The sequence below is a fragment of the Leucoraja erinacea genome, unplaced genomic scaffold, assembly GCF_028641065.1.
Source record: "Leucoraja erinacea ecotype New England unplaced genomic scaffold, Leri_hhj_1 Leri_389S, whole genome shotgun sequence".
Lineage (NCBI taxonomy): Eukaryota > Metazoa > Chordata > Chondrichthyes > Rajiformes > Rajidae > Leucoraja > Leucoraja erinaceus.
Window position 1 is genome coordinate 75,753 of NW_026576290.1, and position 9,248 is coordinate 85,000.

The window sequence follows — 9,248 nt, forward strand, 5'->3', positions numbered from 1 at the left end:
AACAGGACAGGCCAATGGTCAAATAAGTCAGAATATGGCCACAGGGAGCTACCACAGCACTGCAAGACTGTTTTGAAACCACACAGTGGGCCATTTTCAGAGGCAGCAACATGTGTCAGTGGCACTGACCTCCAAGAATATACAGAGGCCTTCATCAAATACATCAATAAATGCATTGATGATGTGACTGTGGTTAAAACCGCCAAGAGGTGTGCCAATCAGAAACCTTGGCTAACTGGGGAAGCTGAGAGTCCGAAATGCTGCATTCAAATCTGGGGCCAATGCAGCATATAAATTGGCATGGAGTAACCTGTCCCGGGGGATCAGGGAAGCGAAGAGGCGGTATGTACAAAAACTAAACGGCCACTTCACAAACAACAAAGACACACATCGCTTGTGGCAGGGATTTCATACCATTACTGACTACAAGCCCCCCCCCTTTTTGTTTTTGTACATACCGCCTCTTCGCTTCCCTGATTGCAGATATGCCAAAATGGCCCCCCTCTACTAGACGAATTAAATACGTTTTATGCACGTTGTGAGCCTAAAAACACGACTCAGACACAAGCACTCCTGCCATCACCCAGCGACCAGTCACTCAGGCTGTCCACAGCCAGAATTAAAAAGGCCTTTGCCAGTATCAATCCACGCAAAGCTGCAGGGCCGGATAACATCCCTGGACGCGTTTCAATGGACTGCGCAGAGCAACTGAAAGATGTTTTTATAGACATTTTTAAAATCTCACTCAGCCAGGCAGTAGTGCCCAACTGCCTCAAAAGTGCCATCATCGTTCCCGTCCCGAAGATGCCCAACCCAGCCTGTCTCAATGACTTTCATCCAGTTGCTCTCACACCCATATTAATGAAGTGTTTTGAGTGGGTGGTCATGCAGCACATTAAAAACAGTCTCCCTGCCAACCTGGACCCACTGCAGTTTGCTTACAGAGCCAACCGGTCCACAGAGGACGCAGTCTCTACAACACTCAGGTGTTGAAGGTGGACACTGGCACTTGCAACTGGGTCTTTAACTTTTTGACGCAGCGACAGCAGACAGTCAGGGTGGGCAGCCGGACATCACAAACCATCGCTGTGAGCACTGGCTCACCCCAAGGCTGTGTCCTAAGCCCCCTGCTGGTCAGTCTGCTTACTCATGACTGTACTGCAAGACTCAGCTATAATTATATCAATAAGTTCGCTGATGACACAACAGCGGTTGGGTCTCATCAGTGACAACAATGAATCGGCATACAGGATGGAGGTGAGCTGCTTACAGATTGGTGCAGATCTCACAATCTCACCCTCAACGTGGAAAAGACGAAGGAGATGGTGATCGATTTCAGGAGGGCTGGGAAACACCATCACACACCATTGCATATTGATGGTGCTGCTGTGGAGAAGGTCAGCAGTGTGAAGTTCTAGGGACTTCACCTGGTGGACGAACTGACCTAAACGACCAACACCACAGCAGTGATCAAAAGTGCTCAGCAGCGGCTCCACTCCCTCTGGAGACTAAGAAAAGCAGGTATCCCTACTGTTCATCTAAGGACCTTCTACAGGGGTACCATTGAAAGTATACTGACCTACGGCATCACTTCCTGGTTTGGGAGCTGCAAGGCTTATGAACATAGGCAGCTAAACAGGATAGTGAAGACAGCCAGTAGGATCATTGGTGCCCCACTCCCTTTCCTGTTGGAGATCTATCAGAAGGGCAGCATCCACAGAGCCATCTCCATTATTAAGTACCCCTATCACCCATCACACCACATCTTCTCCATTCTGCCATCTGGGAAGAGGTACAGGAGCACCAGCTGCAAAACCAGCAGGATGCTACATAGCTTCTTCCCACAGACAATAAGACTGGTTAACGGACTGTGTCCCTTCCCCATACATCATACGCCAACACATCAAACCTTGCCCAAACTTTGACAGCTAGGTACCTGTCAAGGAAAAGCCACTGTTCGGTCTGAATGTCTTTTAGTTCAATTTTTAGGCCTATTTTAGATATGGTCATTTTAAAGTTGTATGTATTCTGTTTTTATTAACTGCACTGACAGGAACTGATTGAGAAACAATTTTTCGTTTCTTCTGTGTATGTAAGTACTCAGTGAAATGACATTAAAGTAAATACTGAATATATATGTATAATTAAAAGCATCATCTTGACCATTTCCAGTTTGCGCTGTGTATTGATTTTAGGAAAAAAAACTACCACGTATTGCTGCGATGTTTGGCCATCTTACTCACAGTCCCCCTCCAGTGATCAGGCCCCGAGGATTTTTCCCACCGATGAAAAATAAAAGAATTATGAGTGTTTAGAAAATCTTGAGATCCTGTCAATCACCGCCATGAAGGTAACACTGGTAGTGGGGGAGCGGGACTATAAAAGCCCGGATGCTGGAAATCAGTCTCAGTCTCTCTGCAAGATCGTGAGGAAGATGCCATGACTCTCAGTCTGCTGTGGATCAACTGAACTGAACTCAACTGTGAGTGTGCAATGTACTTGAATAAATTATTTGTTAGCCCTTGGTGAAAATGAAGCAAATTGTTTGGCCTGCTGCCCTGCCTGTATTTGAAACAGAAATATTTTATTTATTAGTTCCAAGTGTGTTTAGTTCAAAAGTCCCACTCATTTCGTAACTGTCGGTGTGAGTGTTTGTGTGTCTGGTGTGTGTGAGTGTGTGTGTGTGTGTGTGTGTGTGTGTGTGGTGTGTTGTGTGTGAGTGTCTGTGTGTGTGTGTGGTGTGTGAGAGTGTCTGTGTGTGTGGTGTTTGTGTGAGTGTATGCGTGTGTGGTGTTTGTGTGGTGTTTGTGAGTGTATGTGTCTGTGCCTGTGTATGTGGCTGTGTGTGTGTCTGTGAGTGTGTGTATGTGTCCATGTGTGTGACTGTGTCTGTCTGTGTGTGTGTGAGCGTGTGTGTGATTGTGTGTGTGTGTGTATATGTCTGTGTGTGTGTGTGTGTGTCTGTGCGTGTGTGTGAATGTGTCTCTGTGTGTGTGAGTCTGTGTGTGTGTGTCTATGTGTGTGCCTGTCTGTGTGTGTGTGTGTCTGTGAGTGTGTGAGCCAGTGTGTGTGTGAGTCAGTGTGTGTGTGTGACTGTGAGAGTGTCTGTGTGTGTGTCTGTGTGGACATTGTGGGCCAAATGGATTCTTAGGCTGGCAGCCTGGTCACTGTGGCCTGGCAGCTCAGTCACTGTGGCCTGGCAGCTCAGTCACTCAGGCCTGGCAGCTCTGTCACTCAGGCCTGGCAGCTCTGTCACTGAGGCCAGGCAGCTCTGTCACTCAGGCCTGGCAGCTCAGTCACTGAGGCCAGGCAGCTCTGTCACTGAGGCCAGGCAGCTCTGTCACTGAGGCCAGGCAGCTCTGTCACTCAGGCCTGGCAGCTCAGTCACTCAGGCCTGGCAGCTCAGTCACTCAGGCCTGGCAGCTCAGTAACTCAGGCCTGGCAGCTCAGTAACTCAGGCCTGGTGCGCTGGCAGCTCATAAACTGCCAGGAATTCTGCCGAAAACAGGTGACAGACTCTGTGAGAGAAGGTGGAGAGGGTGAACAATCAATTTTAGAGATTTTATCTTTATTTTACAGATCACAGCAATGAAGGTGGAAAGTCTATCCTTGCGTGGATCTCTAGAGCGCTAGTATGGGTGTTGTGCACTGAAGGGACTGGTTTCCAGAGGGCTGGTATGGACATTATGGACTGAATGGATACTTGGACTTGCAGTTCAGTGAGTCATGGCTGGTGGGCTGGCAGTTCACTAAGTCATGGCTGGTGGGCAGGCACTTCAGTCACTTACAGCTGGTGGGCTGGCAGTCCAGTCACTCATGGCTGGTGTGGTGGCAGTTCACTCAGTTCCCCCTCCTCCCTTCACCCACCACTCTGCTCCTTGCCATTCCCCTCCCCCCACGCATGCAGTCCATCTCCCCTCAACTTTCCCCAATGCACACTTAATGGCTCTCCGACAGCACAGCCATTCGTGCCTATTAGGTTTCCATTGTGATGAAGAACATGGCAGGCATGGCAAGTGGAAAAAGGATTTATTACAGTTTAAAAGGTGATTGACTCTTAAAACATAACAACAATTTAAATGTTAAAGATGAGATGTATTAAGTTATTTCTTGTTGTGTTCTGCTGCTCACTGCCTCTTCCTGCCTCTTTGCTGTTGATTAAAAAAAGACAATTTTAATATAGAGAGATTGTGCGATCAAATTTTAACAAAGAAAATCTGAGAATTTTCCTCAAGTCATAATTGAGTGCAGGCCTGCACATCCCATCTCACAGCACTCCAAGAAGAGTGCAGGCAGCCGATCCAACCTCACAGCACTCCAAGCAGAGTCCAGGCAGCAAGTCCAACCTCACAGCACTCCAAACAGAGTCCAGGGAGCAAGTCCAACCTCACAGCAATCCACACAGAGTGCACACACAGTCACACCACATACACTCACACACACGCACACACTCTCTCACACACACACAGCCACACACTCAAGCAGACACACACACACACTCAGCAGACACACACTCAAGCAGACACACACTCAAGCAGACACACACACACCACACACATACACAAACACATACACACACACAGTCACACACACTCACTCATTCAGGAACAGCTTCTTCCTGACAGCTATCAGGTTATTAAACATAGCGAATAAGCTCTGAACTACAAACAACAATATTATTAGTACTATTTAAATAGACAATAGACAATAGGTGCAGGAGTAGGCCATTCGGTCCTTCGAGTCTGCACCGCCATTCAAAGTGATCATGGCTGATCATCCCCAATCAGTACCCCATTCCTGCCTTCTCCCCATATCCCCTGACTCCACTATCTTTAAGAGCCCTATTTAGCTCTCTCTTGAAAGCATCCAGAGAACCGACCTCTGAGGCAGAGAATTCCAGACCATATTTGTTATTTATTGAACACTCACACTCGCACACACACCCTCCCCCTCACACACACACACCCTCCCCCTCACACACACACACACACACACCCTCACACACACACACACTCACCCTCACACACACACTCACACACACACCCTCCCCCTCACACACACACACACACACCCCCACACACACACACCCTCCCCCTCACACACACACACACCCTCCCCCTCACACACACACACACACACCACCCACACACACACACACCCTCCACACACACACACACACACACCCACCCCCACCTCACACACACACCACACCCTCCCACTCACACACACACCCTCCCCCTCACACACACACACCCTCCCCCTCACACACCCACCCCCCCTCACACACACACACACACACACACACACACACCCTCACCCTCCTCCCACACACACACACTCCCACTCACACACACACCACCCCTCACACACACACACCCTCCCCCTCACACACACACACCCTCCCCCTCACACACACACACCCTCCCCCACACACACCACCCTCCACCTCACACACACACACCACCCCCTCACACACACACCCTCCCCCTCACACACACCCTCCACCTCACACACACACACACACACACCCGCACACTCCACATCACACACACACCCTCCCCCTCACACACTCACACACTCCCACACACACACATACTCCACACACACACACACACACACACACCCTCACACACACACCCTCCACCTCACACACAGACACACCCTCCCCCTCACACACACACACCCTCCCCCTCACACACACACCCTCCCCCTCACACACACACCCTCCCCCTCACACACACACACACTCACCCACCACACACACACACACACCCTCCACCTCACACACACACACACACCCTCCACCTCACACACACACACACCCTCCCCCTCACACACACTCCCTCTCACACACACACACACCCTCCCCCTCACACACACACACCCTCCACCTCACACACACACACACACACCCCACACTCACACACACACCAACTCACACACACACACCCTCCACCTCACACACACACACCCTCCACCTCACACACACACACCCTCCACCTCACACACAGACACACCCACACACACACACACACACACTCTCACACACACACTCACACACACTCACACACACACACACACACACACACACACACACACACACACACACACCCACACACACACACACACACACACACACACACACACACACACACACACACACCCACCCTCCACCACACACACACACACACACACACACTCTCTCACTCATTCAGGAACAGCTTCTTCCTGACAGCCATCAGACTATTAATCATAGCGAATAAGCTCCCACTCACACATACACACCCTAGAACTCACACACTCAGACTCACACACACACAGACACACACCACACACACTACAGTGGGGGGGTTCAGTGTGGGGGGGGTCAGTGGGGGGGGGGTACAGTGGGGGGGGGTACAGGGGGGGGGGTACAGTGGTGGGTACAGTGGGGGGGGGGTACAGTGGGGGGGTTACAGTGGGGGGGAGGGTACAGTGGGGGGGAGGTACAGTGGGGGGGTGTACAGTGGGGGGGGTACAGTACAGTGGGGGGGGTACAGTGGGGACAGGGTACAGTGGGGGGGAGGGGGGTACACAGGGGGGTACACAGTGGGGGGGGTACAGTGGGGGGTACAGTGGGGGGGAGGGGGTACAGTGGGGGGGTACACAGTGGGGGGGGGGGGGTACAGTGGGGGGGTACAGTGGGGGGGAGGGGGGAGTACAGTGGGGGGGTACAGTGGGGGGGTAAGTGGGGGGAGGGGGTACAGTGGGGGGTACAGTGGGGGGGGTACAGTGGGGTGGGGGGGGTACAGTGGGGGGGTACATGGTTTTATTTTACATTATTACAGGGGGGGTACAGTGGGGGGGGGTACAGTGGGGGGGACAGGGGGTCACGAGGGGGGTACAGTGGGGGGGGTACGAGGGGGGGGTACAGTGGGGGCGAGGGGGGGTCAAGTGGGGGGGTACAGTGGTTGGGTACGTGGGGGGGTACAGTACTTAGCGGAATGGGGTACACAGTGAGAAGTGGGGGGGTAGGGTGGGGGGGGGGTGGGGTTACAGTTGGGAGGGGGGGGTTACAGTGTGGGGGGGAGGGGGGTACAGTGGGGGTACGGGGGGGGGGGGTACACCCAGGTGGTTGGGGGGGTACAGTGGGTGTGTACCGGGGGGCAGGGGGGAGTGGGGGTGGGGGGGGGTGGTACGTGGGGTGGGAGGCGGTGTTTGTGCTGGGGGGAACCTGGGACCCGGGGCCGCGAGCGTCCTGCCGGTGACGTCCGCCTGCCCAGCCCTGACTGCCGCCGTGACGTCACCGCCCCAGTCGCAAGGAGAAGCAGATGGCGGCTGTTTCCGGTTGGGATGGCGGCTGGACACACGATGCGGCTGTGACACCAAGATGGCGGCTGTGACACAAGATGGCGGCTGTGTGAACAAGATGGCGGCGTGGCTGCGACGGCCCGACGGACAGAAGCGATTGGGCGACGTTGCGGGTCGAGACCCCCTTCTTCAGACTGAAGGTAGAAACAAAACATAAAATTGTCATAGAGTGTGGAAACGGGATCTTTAAATAAGGGGCGGGGCGGGGCGGGGGGATCAAGATTCACTTGTCACTTAAACCGATGCAGTGAAATGAATGAACGAATTAATCCGTTTATTGACCCAAGTGTTCACGTACTTACAAGGAGCAATGTCGGGTGGTTATCTCTGCATTGCTGCTCCGCTCGCAAGTAGCAACACCACATACAATAACAATTAAGAATGACACGTAAAATATTAAACATTTGAGTTACCCTGGGTGATTTAATTTAGGACTGAGATTTAATAACACAATTTCACACAGACAGAGGGCTGTGAACCTGTGGAATTGCCTTGTCTCACAAAACAGTGGAGGACAATTCACTCGATGCTTCCAATGAATTGGCCTCCACTGGGTTAGGAAGCGTTAGGAAGAAGAATGAAAAGCAGGACTTCTCGGGCGGTTATCTCTGGATTGCTTCCAGCACCTCACGCTAGTGAGAGCAGGAACAGGGGGATTGGGGATCTGAATGTGTGGCTGAGGGGCTGGTGCTGGGAGCAAGAATTTAGTTTTATAGACCACTGGGATCTCTTCTGGGGTAGGGGTGACCTGTGCAAAATGGACTGGTTACACCTTAACTGGAGGGGGACCAACGTTCTGGCAGGCAGGTTTGTCGTGCTACACGTATGGGTTTAAACTAAATAGTGGGGGGCTTGATAAATTGGGACTATAATGATGGAGTTAAAGGGGAAGTGAGTGCAGGAAATGGTACGAAAGACTCCCGAATTAATGGGAAGGAAAGTTCGAGAAGGGATAAGAGAGTAAGGTCAGGGCCACCGGTGTGAGAGGGGAGGTGAATACCGAAGTTAAAGTGTTGTATATGAATGTTGTATAAGGAATAAAGTGGACGAGCTTGAAGCTCGGTTAGAAATTGGCAAGTATGATGTTGTGGGAATTACAGACACATGGCTGCAAGAGGGCCAGGGCTGGGAACTGAATATTCCTATACGTCCTATTGAAAAGACAGGCAGGTGGGCAGAGGGGGTGGGGTAGTCCTGTTGGTGAGGAATTAAATTCAGTCCCTTGCAAAGGGTGACATAGAATCAGGAGATGTTGAGTTAGTGTGGATAGAACTGAGGAATTGTAAAGGTAAAAAGACTAATGGGCCAACTACAGGTAGCCTGGACATAGGGTGCAAGTTGATTCAGGAATTACAATTGGCATATCATAAAGTTAATGCTACGTTTGTTATGGGGGATTTCAACATGCAGGTCGACTGGGTAAATCAGGTTGGGGTACTGGACCCCAAGAAAGGCAGTTTCTGAGTGCTTCCGTGATGGATTCTTAGAGCAGGTTGTACTGGAGCCTAACAGGGAGAAGGCAATTCTGGATTTAGTGTTGTACAGGTATAATGAACCAGGTTTGATAAAGGGAACTTGCAGTTAAGGAGGCCATTAGGAGATAGTGACCGTAATATGGTAATTTTAATCTACACAATTGGAGAGGGAGAAAGGTAAATCGGATGTGTCATTATTACTATTTGAACAAAGGGGGCTATGGAGCCGTGAGGGAGGAGCTGGCCAAAGTTGACTGGAATGATACCCTAGCAGGGATGACAGTGGAACAACAATGGCAGGTATTTCTGGGAATAATACAGAAGGTGTGGGATCAGTTCATTCCACAGAGGAAGAAAAATTCCAAGGAGAGTAAGAGGCGACCGTGGCTGACAAGGGAAGTCCGGGATAGGTGAGTTGGGTAG